This window comes from Salmo trutta, unplaced genomic scaffold, assembly GCF_901001165.1.
Source record: "Salmo trutta unplaced genomic scaffold, fSalTru1.1, whole genome shotgun sequence".
NCBI lineage: Eukaryota > Metazoa > Chordata > Actinopteri > Salmoniformes > Salmonidae > Salmo > Salmo trutta.
The window spans coordinates 3,940,093-3,955,513 of NW_021822911.1; the positions used below are offsets into that span (position 1 = coordinate 3,940,093).

Genomic DNA, 15,421 nt, shown 5'->3' on the forward strand with positions numbered 1-15,421 from the left:
AGTAAGTGTAACACAACTCTTTTTTTGTTAGTCACTTTTTGTTAAATCACATAAATAGTACTCTTTCAATTCAGAGCCTGGATTTTCCCCCTGAGTCTAATATCCATACCATGCTGAAATCAATAGAACAGGGGACAAACGTTTAGGGTTCTACATTGTGACATCATTAAAATACTCCTACTACAATGTTAAAACATTCTACATTGTGACATTAATTCATAGATATCATGAAACAACTCCTTCATGTATGTATTTTCTGATGTTTGATCAGAGATCTTTAATCAGATTATCTCTGGTCACAGCCTTGAGGTTTCTCTCCAGTGTGTTTTCTCTGGTGAACAGTCAGATTGCTGACAAAGTAAAACTCTTCTGGTGTGATACCAGGTTGCTTAGCTGAGTAAAACACTTCCCACATTGATCACTGTTGATCACAGATATAAGATTTCTCTCCTGTGTGTGTTCTCTGGTGTGATATCAGGCTGGTTGAATGAGTAAAATTCTTCCCACATTGAGTACAGCTATAAGGTTTCTCTCCTGTGTGTGTTCTCCTGTGAAGAGTCAGAATGCTAGATGTAGTAAAACTCTTCCCACATTCATCACAGATATATGGTTTCTTTCCTGTGTGTGTTCTCTGGTGTCGAGTCAGATTGCTAGAATCTTTATAACTCTTCCCACATTCATCACAGCTATAAGGTTTCTCTCCTGTGTGTGTTCTCTGGTGTATCTTCAGTTCTCCAGATTGAACAAAACTCTTCCCACATTGAATACAGCTATAAGGTTTCTCTCCTGTGTGTATTCTCTGGTGTATCTTCAGTTCGCAAGATTGAACAAAACTCTTCCCACATTCAGTACAGCTATAAGGTTTCTCTCCTGTGTGTGTTCTCTGGTGTATCTTCAGTTCACAAGATTGAACAAAACTCTTCCCACATTGAGTACAGCTATAAGGTTTCTCTCCTGTGTGTGTTCTCTGGTGAAGAGTCAGATGGCTCGTAGTAGTAAAACTCTTCCCACATTCATCACAGCTATATGGTTTCTCTCCTGTGTGTATTCTTTGGTGTGATATCAGGCTGCCTAGCTGAGTAAAACTCTTCCCACATTGATAGCAGCTATAAGGTTTCTCTCCTGTGTGTGTTCTCTGGTGTAATATCAGGCTGGTTGAATGAGTAAAACTCTTCCCACATTGAGTACAGCTATAAGGTTTCTCTCCTGTGTGTGTTCTCTGGTGAAGAGTCAGATTGCTCGACTTAGTAAATCTCTTCCCACATTCATCACAGCTATATGGTTTCTCTCCTGTGTGTATTATCTGGTGTGATATCAGGCTGCTTAGCTGAGTAAAACTCTTCCCACATTCATCACAGCTATACGGTTTCTCTCCTGTGTGTATTCTCTGGTGTGCTATTAGGCTGCTTAGCCGAGTAAAACTCTTCCCACATCGATCACAGGTATAAGGTTTGTCTCCTGTGTGTGTTTTTTGGTGTACATTAAGACGGCTAGATGTATCAAAACTCTTCCCACATTGAGTACAGCTATAAGGTTTCTCTAGTGTGTGGATTCTCTGATGCATTTTAATGGCTGTTGATGAGGTGAATCTCTTCCCACAGTCAGAGCAGCTGTGAGTTCTCTTCCCTGTGGGTCTCTGCTGGTGTTTCTTGAGGTGTTCTAATGTGGAGAGACTCTTCTCTGCCTTGTCAGCATCATGAGGTTGTTCAGGCTCCCCAAAGGATCCACGATAGTCGTGTCTCTCTCCTGTGTGAATGACAAAGTCAGACAGATGGTTAAAGTCCCACAACAGTGGAAATCCACTGTTTATTTGAGGTAAAGGGTGATGCCCAGAGCATACCCATGAAGTTGTACAACAATTGAAGTCTGTTAAATTTGAAAATGGAGACAGTCAAGATAGCAACAATAGTCAGATTTAGTCTTGTTTTCACATTAGTAGTAACATCTAAGATTGTAGACTAGAAATAAGTTATTCATGTTGTTGAAACCCTAAGCAATGTGCCAGATGACTTCTGGTCTCCAATATAGGACCGTTTCTGTGTTTGCTAAAATTGCGATGCAAGTTGTTGTAGAAACTCCTCCCGCTAATGACTGTGAATGTGCACATCAATTTACTAAATTACTCATCATAAACGTTGACAAAATACATAATTATTTTAAGAATTATAGATACAGAACTCCTTTATGCAATCGCTATGTCAGATTTTAAAATAGCTTTTCGGCGAAAGCACATTTTGCAATATTTTGAGTACATAGCCCAGCTATCACGGCTAGCTAATTTGACACCAGCCAAGTTCGGAGCACACTAAACTCAGAATTAGTATTCGAAAAATTGTATTACCTTTGCTGAGCTTCGTCAGAATGCACACCCAGGACTACTACTTCCACAAGAAATGTTGTTTTTGTTCCAAATAATCCATAGTTATGTCCAAATACCTCTGTTTTTTTTGTGCGTTCAGGTCACTATCCAAAGGGTAACGCGCGAGCGCATATCGAGAAGAGAAAATTCAAAATGTTCCATTACCGTACTTAGAAGCATGTCAAACGCTGTTAAAAATCTATTTTTATGGGTTTTTTCTCGTAAAATAGCGATAATATTCCAACCGAACAATAGTGTATTCATTCAAAGAGGAAAAGAAAAAACAGCGTAGTCTCGTGAATGCGCATATCCAATCTCTTCGTCACAGGGCAGACCACTGACAAACTGAGCTACTATACTCTGCCCAGAGACAGGAGATGCCTCAATCCGCTTCTGAAGGCTTTAGAGAGCCAATGGAAGCCTTAGAAAGTGCTACATAACCGCATAGATACTGTAGTTTCGATAGAGAACCAAAAGAAGAACTACAAATTCTCAGACAGGCCACTTCCTGCTTGGATACCTCTCAGGTTTTTGCCTGCCATATAAGTTCTGTTATACTCACAGACACCATTCAAACAGTTTTAGAAACTTCAGAGTGTTTTCTATCCAAATATACTAATAATATGCATATTCTCGTTTCTGGGCAAGAGTAGTAACCAATTTAAATCGGAATAGTTTTTTCATCCGGCCGTGAAAATACTGCCCCCTATCCCAAAGAAGTTTTAAGACAGTCAACTTAGCAACAATCATATTTTGTCTTGTTTTTGCATTAGTAGTAACTAGAAATAAGTTATTAAAGTTGTTGAAATCCTAAGCAGTGTGCCAGACAACTATTGGTCTCCAATATAGGCCCTTTTCTGTGTTCTGGTTGCAGAAAATCCTCCCTGCTAATGAGGAAACCACTAGTTATGGATGTAGTATATCTGGTAATGAGGAAACCGCTAGTTATGGATGTAGTATATCTGGTAATGAGGAAACCACTAGTTATGGATGTAGTATATCTGCTAATGAGGAAACCACTAGTTATGGATGTAGTATATCTGGTAATGAGGAAACCACTAGTTATGGATGTAGTATATCTGGTAATGAGGAAACCACTAGTTATGGATGTAGTATATCTGCTAATGAGGAAACCACTAGTTATGGATGTAGTATATCTGGTAATGAGGAAACCACTAGTTATGGATGTAGTATATCTGGTAATGAGGAAACCACTAGTTATGGATGTAGTATATCTGGTAATGAGGAAACCACTAGTTATGGATGTAGTATATCTGGTAATGAGGAAACCGCTAGTTATGGATGTAATATATCTGGTAATGAGGAAACCGCTAGTTATGGATGTAGTATATCTGGTAATGAGGAAACCACTAGTTATGGATGTAGAATATCTGGTAATGAAGAAACCACTAGTTATGGATGTAGTATATCTGGTAATGAGGAAACCGCTAGTTATGGATGTAGTATATCTGGTAATGAGGAAACCGCTAGTTATGGATGTAGTATATCTGGTAATGAGGAAACCGCTAGTTATGGATGTAGTATATCTGGTAATGAGGAAACCACTAGTTATGGATGTAGTATATCTGGTAATGAGGAAACCACTAGTTATGGATGTAGTATATCTGGTAATGAGGAAACCACTAGTTATGGATGTAGTATATCTGCCTGGAGCAAAAATGGTTTGCTCCATTACCAGGTTGCTTATGAGTACATTTCACACTACTTTGGATTATAATTGTAAGGCTCGTTTGAATGTCTTGCTTAATATAATGTTTGTGTCATCATCGCAAATCAACCACTTTGTACTTAAAAAACACTTCAACCAGTAAAATGCTCTATGGCTTTTCCATCAGCCTGAAAATGAGGGTTTGCACACTGTTTGCCAAATTGGCCCATAACTTCACCTAACAATAACAGAGACCTACTGTAGGACCCATAACTTCTTCTAACAACAAATATAAGAAAATAGCTCTGTGTGTTGTACAATAGCCTATCCATCAAGGAACAGTTCTCTACACATTATGAGATAAGTATCTCTGTGTCCAGACAGACTAACGAGACCCTACTGGAAATCAAGTAGACAATAACACATTATAAACATCAATTTGTTAGGGATTTTGGATCCAACGTGGAGCACGGCATCACGGTCTTTACCAGAGTAATGAATGAAGAAGCACTTTGGTTGTTGTTGCATGCATAGAAATGCATGCATACCAGTGGTTGTATCTCTGTAGGACATGCCAGTAGGCTACAGTAGGTTGTAACTCTCTAGGTCATGCCAGTAGGTTACAGTAGGTTTTATCTCTCTAGGTCATGCCAGTAGGTTACAGTGGTTGTAATCTCTCTAGGTCATGCCAGTAGGTTGTAACTCTCTAGGTCATGCCAGTAGGCTACAGTAGGTTGTATCTCTCTAGGTCATGCCAGTAGGTTACAGTAGGTTGTAACTATCTAGGTCATGCCAGTAGGCTACAGTAGGTTGTAACTCTCTAGGTCATGCCAGTAGGTTGTATCTCTCTAGGTCATGCCAGTAGGCTACAGTAGGTTGTAACTCTCTAGGTCATGCCAGTAGGTTACAGTAGGTTGTAACTATCTAGGTCATGCCAGTAGGCTACTGTAGGTTGTAACTCTCTAGGTCATGCCAGTAGGTTACAGTAGGTTGTAACTATCTAGGTCATGCCAGTAGGCTACTGTAGGTTGTAACTCTCTAGGTCATGCCAGTAGGTTACAGTAGGTTGTAACCATCTAGGTCATGCCAGTAGGCTACTGTAGGTTGTAACTCTCTAGGTCATGCCAGTAGGTTACAGTAGGTTGTATCCAAGTGGAAACAATTATCAACCCAATGTGGAAAGTGTAGAATTTGGTCAATTAGGTGGGAGCGTTACTTGATCCAACAGAAGTTTCGTAATGATTAAGTCGTTATGTGGACACGTGACATACCGACAACTTTGATAAAACACTATAGGAGTTGTCTCCAGATCGCTATGCATATTCATGCCAGTAGCTTAGCATCTCTCTCCATTGAATACAGGCGGTTGACGTCAACAACCCTCATAGAATATAAACAATAGATTACAATAATAAGATGTATCCACCAATCCAAAGACAGGATAGGTGGGAGATAGACAACCCACAGTGCAGCTTTGTGGACAACGACTCCCCTTGTCAGGACGGAGAGACATCTTGTCAGTATATCCATAATCTTTGGTGTAGCCAACCCAACTCTCACATGGCTCTATTGGGGGTCACGGTGTGTAGTAAAACATCACTACATTAAAATCACTACATGCCGTGCCCCCCAGTCTGCGGTCAGCAGATAGACCCTCCTCAAATATATATGTTAAGTCACTTTTTGGAAACGGAACGGAGAAAACAAGGGGTAGCTTGTTCTCTACGTCGTCTGATTCTAGACATATCAGTCATCATCCCAGGACCCTCCGTTGAAGAGGTATTGACGAGCCAACTCCGAATATCCAAAGTTAAAAACTAATTGAAGGCGGTACTTACTGGTGTTAATCAGATCTCCTGTCTCCTCCTCTTCATCTTTCAATGTGACAGTAATCTCTCCTTCCTTCTTCACTCCAAACACAGCATCATCCTCTTCTTCCTCTTGTTTAACTGAAACGTCTTTCTCTTCTTCTTTCACTGTAACAGCCTCACCCTCTACTTCTTGTTTAACGGTAACATCCTCCTCTTCCTTCTCCTCTTTCACGACAATGTTCAGCCCCAGAGCTTCTTTCTCCGTCCAGCAGACCTCCTCTTCTTTAACAGGAGGGGAGTAGTTTAGGGAGCTCATGGTCGGGGATGTTAGCTAGCTAGCTATCATTAGCGACTAGGCTAATGCTAACTTAACCAGCCAGCTACTATAGCTGACTAATAAACAATAACGTAATATTAAATAGGTTAACAAGTAGATACGATAGACGTGTGTCTAAAACACAGTAGCTAATATAGACCGAAAGCGTATAAATAGCTTGAATCTTTCGGCTATGTTGGCTAGCAAGCTACCGAGGTGGTTGACGAGCTGTTTATGAAGAACCGTCCACTAGATTATACGTCACGCTGCAGCATCGCCTGAAAGACGCACATCGCCGTCTGCTGACTGGAGGGAAACGCAGTTGAGGATCACATTTTATTTTCAGACAAAGATTATCTTACATGGATTTAATTAAATAATACTATTGAGACATACAAAGACAGGAATGTGGTGATTGATTAGTTAGAATAAAACATGTTCACTACAGCACATTTAAGGCGGTTTCATTCAGTCAAACATCATCTAAATAAGTAGCCAGTAGGTCTATATTGCTCCTACATGGTGTAACAATACATCATGTAGATGTATATAATGAACAGACTAGGTCTATACTGCTCCTACATGGACTAACAATACATCATGTAGATGTATATAATGAACAGACTAGGTCTATACTGCTCCTACATGGACTAACAATACATCATGTAGATGTATATAATGAACAGACTAGGTCTATACTGCTCCTACATGGTGTAACAATACATCATGTAGATGTATATAATGAACAGACTAGGTCTATACTGCTCTTACATGGTGTAACAATACATCATGTAGATGTATATAATGAACAGACTAGGTCTATACTGCTCCTACATGGTGTAACAATACATCATGTAGATGTATATAATGAACAGACTAGGTCTATACTGCTCCTACATGGTGTAACAATACATCATGTAGATGTATATAATGAACAGACTAGGTCTATACCGTTCAAAAGTTTGGGGTCACTTAGAAATGTTCTTGTTTTTTTAAAGAAAGCACATTTTTCATCCATTAAAATAATAATACAATTGATCAGAAATACAGTGTAGACATTGTTAATGTTGTAAAAAAAAATTTTTTTAAAATAAATAAATGCACCTTTATCTAACCAGGTGGCCAGTTGAGAACAAGTTCTCATTTACATCTGCGACCTGGCCAAGATAAAGCAAAGCAGTGGGACACAAACAACAACTTGTTCTTTAACAAAGCTTTTGTAAACAGTGTTGTTGCATAACAATCAGGCAGTAGAACAACAATAATCATCACCCTCTTGACCAATCTTCCCTCCCCTTAACATTGGGTTGATTCAGACCCTGTCAGTGTACCAGGTGGACATTGGGTTTGATTCAGACCCTGCCAGTGTGCCAGGTGGACATTGGGTTTGATTCAGACCCTGCCAGTGTACCAGGTGGACATTGGGTTTGATTCAGACCCTGTCAGGGTGTCAGGTGGACATTGGGTTTGATTCAGGCCCTGTCAGTGTGCCAGGTGGACATTGGGTTTGATTCAGGCCCTGCCAGTGTACCAGGTGGACATTGGGTTTGATTCAGACCCTGCCAGCATGTCCAGAAATGTATTCCAAGGTCAGTAACTTATAACCACAGAACCACCCCAGACCTTTCATGCCTGACTAAAAACACCTAAGTATTAGATTTACTGCCATGGTCTAGTATGTCACTGCATCAGAGACCATTCACAATGCTGGCTGAGGTACGAGTAAAACATTACATATTATTTCCTAACCATTCACAATGCTGGCTGAGGTACGAGTAAAACATGACATATTATTTCCTAACATTTCACAATCCTGGCTGAGGTACGAGTAAATGATGACATATTATTTCCTAACCATTCACAATGCCGGCTGAGGTACGAATACTTCAGTAAATAAATTTGCAAAAATGTAAAAAAAAAAAAGGTTTTTGGTTTGTCATTATGGGGTATTGTGATGTCATTATGGGGTATTGTGATGTCATTATGGGGTATTGAGTGTAGATTGATGAGGGGAAGAATTATTAAATTTTAGAATATTTGAACGGTAGTGTTAATCATTTTAGAATAAGGCTGTAACGTAACAAAATGTGGAAAAAGTGAAGGGGTCTGAATACTTAACGAATGCACTCTATACCGCTGGCAGAATTTTCTACCACTGCAGAGTTTTCTACCATTGGCAGTTTTGTACACAGTCATGTGATACGTGGTATAGAAAAGTCCAATCTTAGGAGAGTACATGGGAGGCACTATACTGTGTATCTGCAGGTGTCTATCTGGTCAAAACCACTGATACAGGTGCCCCTCCACCCTCTGGTGGGATGGATCATGTCTACAGAGAAACCTAGACTCAAATACTTAGATGTGTGTGTATTGGGTATATGTTGTGAAATTGTTCGATTTTACTTGTTAGATATTACTGCACTGTTGGAGCTAGAAAGAGAAGCATTTCACTACACCCGCAATAACATCTGATAAACATGTGTATGTGACCAATAAAATGTGATTTTGAAATAAATGTCCCATTTATCAAAGGTGCTTTTGTCTGGGGTCAAAATGACTCCAAAGGATTTGAATTTGTTAAAAGTCCATATTGATACAGAAACACTAAACCATGATTTAGATGTATTAACAACCAGTTGATTGACAAAGTCATGAAAAATTGGAACAATTGAATAAACCACATTTTGGCTATGATAAAAGATATGCCTCTGGGGTCAAAATGATCCATGTCAGAAGTATGGTTCAATGCAAATATGTAGTGGGTGTAAAGTTTGTTTTAAATTCTCACTCATTAAAAACGAGTCAATCAACACATGCTTCTCTTCGAACGACTTAATATAATATTCATCTTTTCTGAAATAAATGAAAAATAAACGTTTGGTTCCTCAACTGCGTTGCCCTCCAGTCAGCAGATGGCGATGTGCGTCTTTTAGGTTCAGGCGATGCTGCCAGTGTGACGTATAATCTAGTGGACGGGACGCTCCTTCAACAACAACAGCTAGTCAGACACCTCGGTAGCTTTCTAGCAAACATAGCTACAACATTCACGCTCTTAACACTGGTTTGGTGTATATTAGTCGCTGTGTATTAAACACACTTCTGTCGTATGTACTTGTTGGCCCATTTAATTATGTATTTACGTTGTTTGTCAGCTAGCTGGTTTGCTAAGTTAGCTTAGAACTAGGCTAGTCGCTAATGCTAGCTAGCTAACATCCCCGACCATGAGTTCACTAAGCTACTCTCCTCCTGTTAAAGAAGAGGTCTGCTGGACGGAGAAAGAAGCTCTAGTGAAAGAGGAGGAGGAAGAGAAGGATGTTACAATACAACAACAAGTAGAGGGTGAAGCTGTTACAGTGAAAGAAGAAGAGAAAGACGTTACAGTGAAAGAAGAGGAAGACGCGTTCAGAGTGAAAGAGGAGGAGGATGTTACTGTACAAGAAGAGGAGGAAGATGCATTCAGAGGAAGCTGTTTTTGGAGTGAAAGAGGAGGAGGGGGAGATGACTGTCACATTGGAGGAAGAAGAGGAGGTTGGAGATCTGTTTAACACCAGTAAGTACCGTCTCTGCAGTCGTTGAACCAATATGCAGTAAAGGGGTTCTACACTTTAATGTTGTTCTGTAGGAATGGCTGAAGCTACACTGTAACGTGTAGAACATCAAGAGTGGACCATCAACAAAACGTTAACAATTGATCAAATGCATCCAATGACAATGCCTGAAATACTGTAGTCCTCAATATCTCCTATTAGATTAGCCCAAGATGTTCTCTTAAAGGGGCAATCAGCAGTTGTTACATCCATTTTGGGACTTATACATTAATGATATGTACCCATTGTTTCTTGAATAATTAACTTATAAATGCCTCATGAGCTTAGTTCAACTGTCGTACCCCATCAGAACCCAAAATATAAGCTTTTTTTACTCCAATGTTTGTCAGTAAATATAAACACTGTATATCCTCAAAACATGGTTAAAACTATAATGTTGATATCATGGATGGTTACATTTCTCCAGCCCCATCCCTCAACTTTTTACCGAAACGGGCAGGGAGTACGCTTTGTTATTGTTTCTACTGCTGATTGCTGCCCCCGTTACTCCTCAAGGTCCAAGGACTGTATGTTGTTTTCAGAGGTAGACTGGCTCTGGCAGCTAAAATAGTAAAATATTCCATCTAAATGCGAATCGATTCTCAATTGCGATACATTTCTAGAAACATAAATCGCTGTACTTAAATATCACATCAAAATTATTTCAAATAATACTTAAATATCACATCAAAATTATTTCAAATAATACTTTCATATCACATCAAAATAGGTAACCAGCCGCGATGCCCCAAACAGTGAATGCAAGTCAATTTATAACATTTTTGACATGTGTTTTTCTGGATTTTTTTGTTGTTATTCTGTCTCTCACTGTTCAAATAAACCTACCATTAAAATTATAGACTGATAATTTATTTGTCAGTGGGCAAATGTACAAAATCAGCAGGGGATCAAATACTTTTTTCCCCTCACTGTAACTCCCAATCACGGCCGGTTGTGACACAGCCTGGACTTGAACCAGGGTGTCTGTAGTGACGCCTCAAGCACTGAGATACAGTGTTTTAGACCGCTGCACCACTCAGGGGCCCCAAAATCATGTTCTAGTGCTGTCCACTCTGGAGCCCCAACATCATGTCCTAGTGCTGTCCTAGTGCTGTTCTAGTGCTGTTCTAGTGCTGTTCTAGTGCTGTTCTAGTGCTGTCCCTCTACTCCCCACCTAAAATAAATCTTGGTCAACCAAGAGTCGTCTGTTCTTTCTACCAATCGATTGGTTGAAATGTTATGTGTATTTTTCCATATATAGACACAACCCATGTGTTTTAATAAAATCAACTATATGTACTGAACTGGTCTGATGCTTTAAGCACGTTGTTTGACAAAATAATTAAGACACACAAATGACTCGAGGGAGATCAAGATAACCTAACCAGAAGGAGAAAAATTCTGCCGTTATGCTCCTGAAGTTTCCGGTAATGGGCTACACCAGCAGTCAGCAACCTTTTCCATTTGGAGTGGCAATGTATCTTACCATTTCTACCAATCTGGTGCCAGTTCTGATTTTCATATGCACATTTTCGTGGAAGATTTTAAAATCATTGTCTGTGATTAATCTACATTCTATCTAAATCTAAAAGAAAATTATAAAAATCTAAAAGGAACTTTTATTGCCATTGCCAACTATGTAAAATAGCCTACATAAAGCCAACAAATAAAAACCTTGCAGCCTGCAGGTACAACGAACTTGAAACATATCAACTGGGTCCTCTGAAACTTGTGATAGCAAGCTTGCAACATTGTATAAAATATTCTGGGCCCTCAGAGTTTCCCGGCCAGTGAGTTCTGGACAGACACAGCTGTAGGATATTTGTGCAAAGGATAAGAAGTAATCAGGTATTTTATGACATTTCCACTAGATCAGAGCATTACATTTTTCACTTTTATGCCGAGTGGTTATCGAAAGGGTGAGAGCTGGAAATATTATTTTTAAATACTTTGAGGAACTATTGTCATTTGCAATTGATTTTGATTAGACTTTGTTTACTTGCTGTTTGATGTGAAGAAAAAATTACTTTGAGAAGCTCCACAACTCATTAGTGGTGGTGCATTAAGACAATCAGAAATACTATCAGACATCCCCAAATGGGCACATTTATAGGCCTACATTTGCACACAGGACAGGTAGACTAGTCCTACTTCTTTATGTGTAACCAGGTAGACTAGTCCTACTTCTATATGTGTAACCAGGTAGACTAGTCCTACTTCTATATGTGTAACCAGGTGTGGGTCTTTACTCAACATCGACAGGAGTGTTTCAAACAAAAGACAATTAATAAATTGACAACAATCTTGCGGGGTCAGGTCTGGGTGGTCTGCCAGGGGCCGTTTCATTTAGTATCCGTTTAGGTCAGTTGGGGAATGATTGTATTGTCCCATAGTATGTTGTACCGAAGTTGACCGACTGAAAGGGAGTGTAACTTTATGACTATAATTACTGTTCCCTGAAGGAGGGAAACGAGGTACAACACCTGTTTGGCTCCATCCCTTCCTGGGCTCGGTGAAGAGCGATATTAAATTGAATATGACCTAAGGCTCGTATTTCTGTGTTTATTATATTATAATTAAGTCTATGATTTGATATTTGATAGAGCAGTCTGACTGAGCGGTGGTAGGCAGCAGCAGGCTTGTAAGCATTCATTCAAACATTCATTCAAACAGCACTTTCCTGCGTTTGCCAGTAGCTCTTCGCAATGCTTGAAGCACAGCTCTGTTTATGACTTCAAGCCTGTCAACTCCCAAGATTAGGCTGGCAATACTATAGTGCCTATAAGAACATTCTGGGCGGCAGGGTAGCCTAGTGGTTAGAGCGTTGGACTAGTAACTGAAAGGTTCAAATCCCCGAGATGACAAGGTACAAATCTGTCGTTCTGCCCCTGAACAGGCAGTTAACCCACTAAAGGTAAGAAAATATATAAATTACATAAATAAATAAAAGTGTATATGAATTTCAAATGATATAGAGAGAAATAGTTATATGTTAAGAGCTTTTTTACATGGCTCATATTGCACTTTTACTTTCTTCTCCAACACAGTGTTTTTGCATTATTTAAACCAAATGGAACATGTTTCATTATTTATTTAAACCAAATGGAACATGTTTCATTATTTATTTAAACCAAATGGAACATGTTTCATTATTTATTTAAACCAAATGGAACATGTTCCATTATTTATTTAAACCAAATGGAACGTGTTTCATTATTTATTTAAACCAAATGGAACATGTTTCATTATTTATTTAAACCAAATGGAACATGTTTCATTATTTATTTAAACCAAATGGAACATGTTCCATTATTTATTTAAACCAAATGGAACGTGTTTCATTATTTATTTAAACCAAATGGAACGTGTTTCATTATTTATTTAAACCAAATGGAACATGTTTCATTATTTATTTAAACCAAATGGAACGTGTTTCATTATTTATTTAAACCAAATGGAACATGTTTCATTATTTATTTAAACCAAATGGAACATGTTTCATTATTTATTTAAACCAAATGGAACATGTTTCATTATTTATTTAAACCAAATGGAACATGTTTCATTATGTATTTAAACCAAATGGAACATGTTTCATTATTTATTTAAACCAAATGGAACATGTTTCATTATTTATTTAAACCAAATGGAACATGTTTCATTATTTATTTAAACCAAATGGAACATGTTTCATTATTTATTTAAACCAAATGGAACATGTTTCATTATTTATTTAAACCAAATGGAACGTGTTTCATTATTTATTTAAACCAAATGGAACGTGTTTCATTATTTATTTAAACCAAATGGAACGTGTTTCATTATTTATTTAAACCAAATGGAACGTGTTTCATTATTTATTTAAACCAAATGGAACGTGTTTCATTATTTATTTAAACCAAATGGAACGTGTTTCATTATTTATTTAAACCAAATGGAACGTGTTTCATTATTTATTTAAACCAAATGGAACGTGTTTCATTATTTATTTAAACCAAATGGAACGTGTTTCATTATTTATTTAAACCAAATGGAACGTGTTTCATTATTTATTTAAACCAAATGGAACGTGTTTCATTATTTATTTAAACCAAATGGAACATGTTTCATTATTTATTTAAACCAAATGGAACATGTTTCATTATTTATATAAACCAAATGGAACATGTTCCATTATTTATTTAAACCAAATGGAACGTGTTTCATTATTTATTTAAACCAAATGGAACGTGTTTCATTATTTATTTAAACCAAATGGAACATGTTTCATTATTTATTTAAGCCAAATGGAACATGTTTCATTATTTATTTAAACCAAATGGAACGTGTTTCATTATTTATTTAAACCAAATGGAACGTGTTTCATTATTTATATAAACCAAATGGAACATGTTCCATTATTTATTTAAACCAAATGGAACATGTTTCATTATTTATTTAAACCAAATGGAACATGTTTCATTATTTATTTAAACCAAATGGAACATGTTTCATTATTTATTTAAACCAAATGGAACGTGTTTCATTATTTATTTGAGACTAAATAGATTTTATTTATGTATTATATTAAGTTAAAATAAAAGTGTTCATTCAGTATTGTTGTAGTTGTCATTATTACAAATATATATATAAAATCGTCCAATTAATCGGTATTGGCTTTTTTTGGTCTTCCAATAATCGGTATCGGCATTGAAAAATCATAATCGGTCGACCTCTACTATGTTATTGGTGGTGATGTTATGAATCTCTACTATGTTGTTGTTGGTGATGTTATGGGTGGACCTCTACTATGTTATTGTTGGTGATGTTATGGGTGGACCTCTACTATGTTATTGTTGGTGATGTTATGGGTCGACCTCTACTATGTTATTGTTGGTGATGTTATGGACCTCTACTATGTTATTGTTGGTGATGTTATGAACCTCTACTATGTTATTGGTGGTGATGTTATGAACCTCTACTATGTTATTGGTGGTGATGTTATGAACCTCTACTATGTTATTGGTGGTGATGTTATGAATCTCTACTATGTTATTGGTGGTGATGTTATGGACCTCTACTATGTTATTGTTGGTGATGTTATGGGTGGACCTCTACTATGTTATTGGTGGTGATGTTATGAACCTCTACTTTGTTATTGGTGGTGATGTTATGGACCTCTACTATGTTATTGGTGGTGATGTTATGGGTGGACCTCTACTATGTTATTGTTGGTGATGTTATGGACCTCTACTATGTTATTGTTGGTGATGTTATGGACCTCTACTATGTTATTGGTGGTGATGTTATGGGTGGACCTCTACTATGTTATTGTTGGTGATGTTATGGACCTCTACTATGTTATTGGTGGTGATGTTATGGGTGGACCTCTACTATGTTATTGTTGGTGATGTTATGGACCTCTACTATGTTATTGTTGGTGATGTTATGGGTCGATCTCTACTATGTTATTGTTGGTGATGTTATGGACCTCTACTATGTTATTGTTAGGTGAAGTTATGGGCCAATTTGTTAAACACTTAGTGTACAAACCCTCATTGTCAGGCTGATGGAAAAGCCAAGGAGCATTTTACTGGTTGAAGTGTTTTTTAAGTATAAAGCGGTTGATTTGCGACAATAACACAAACATATTAAGCAGGAGATTCAAACGAGCCTTACAATTATAATCCAAAAGTAATG

General features: G+C 37.7%; 1 pseudogene; it reads right to left on the reverse strand.

Moving 5' to 3' along the window:
• Nucleotides 1–448: 448 nt before the first annotated feature.
• Nucleotides 449–15,421, reverse strand: part of LOC115186583 (zinc finger protein 721-like) — a 61,787-nt pseudogene continuing 46,814 nt past the window's right edge.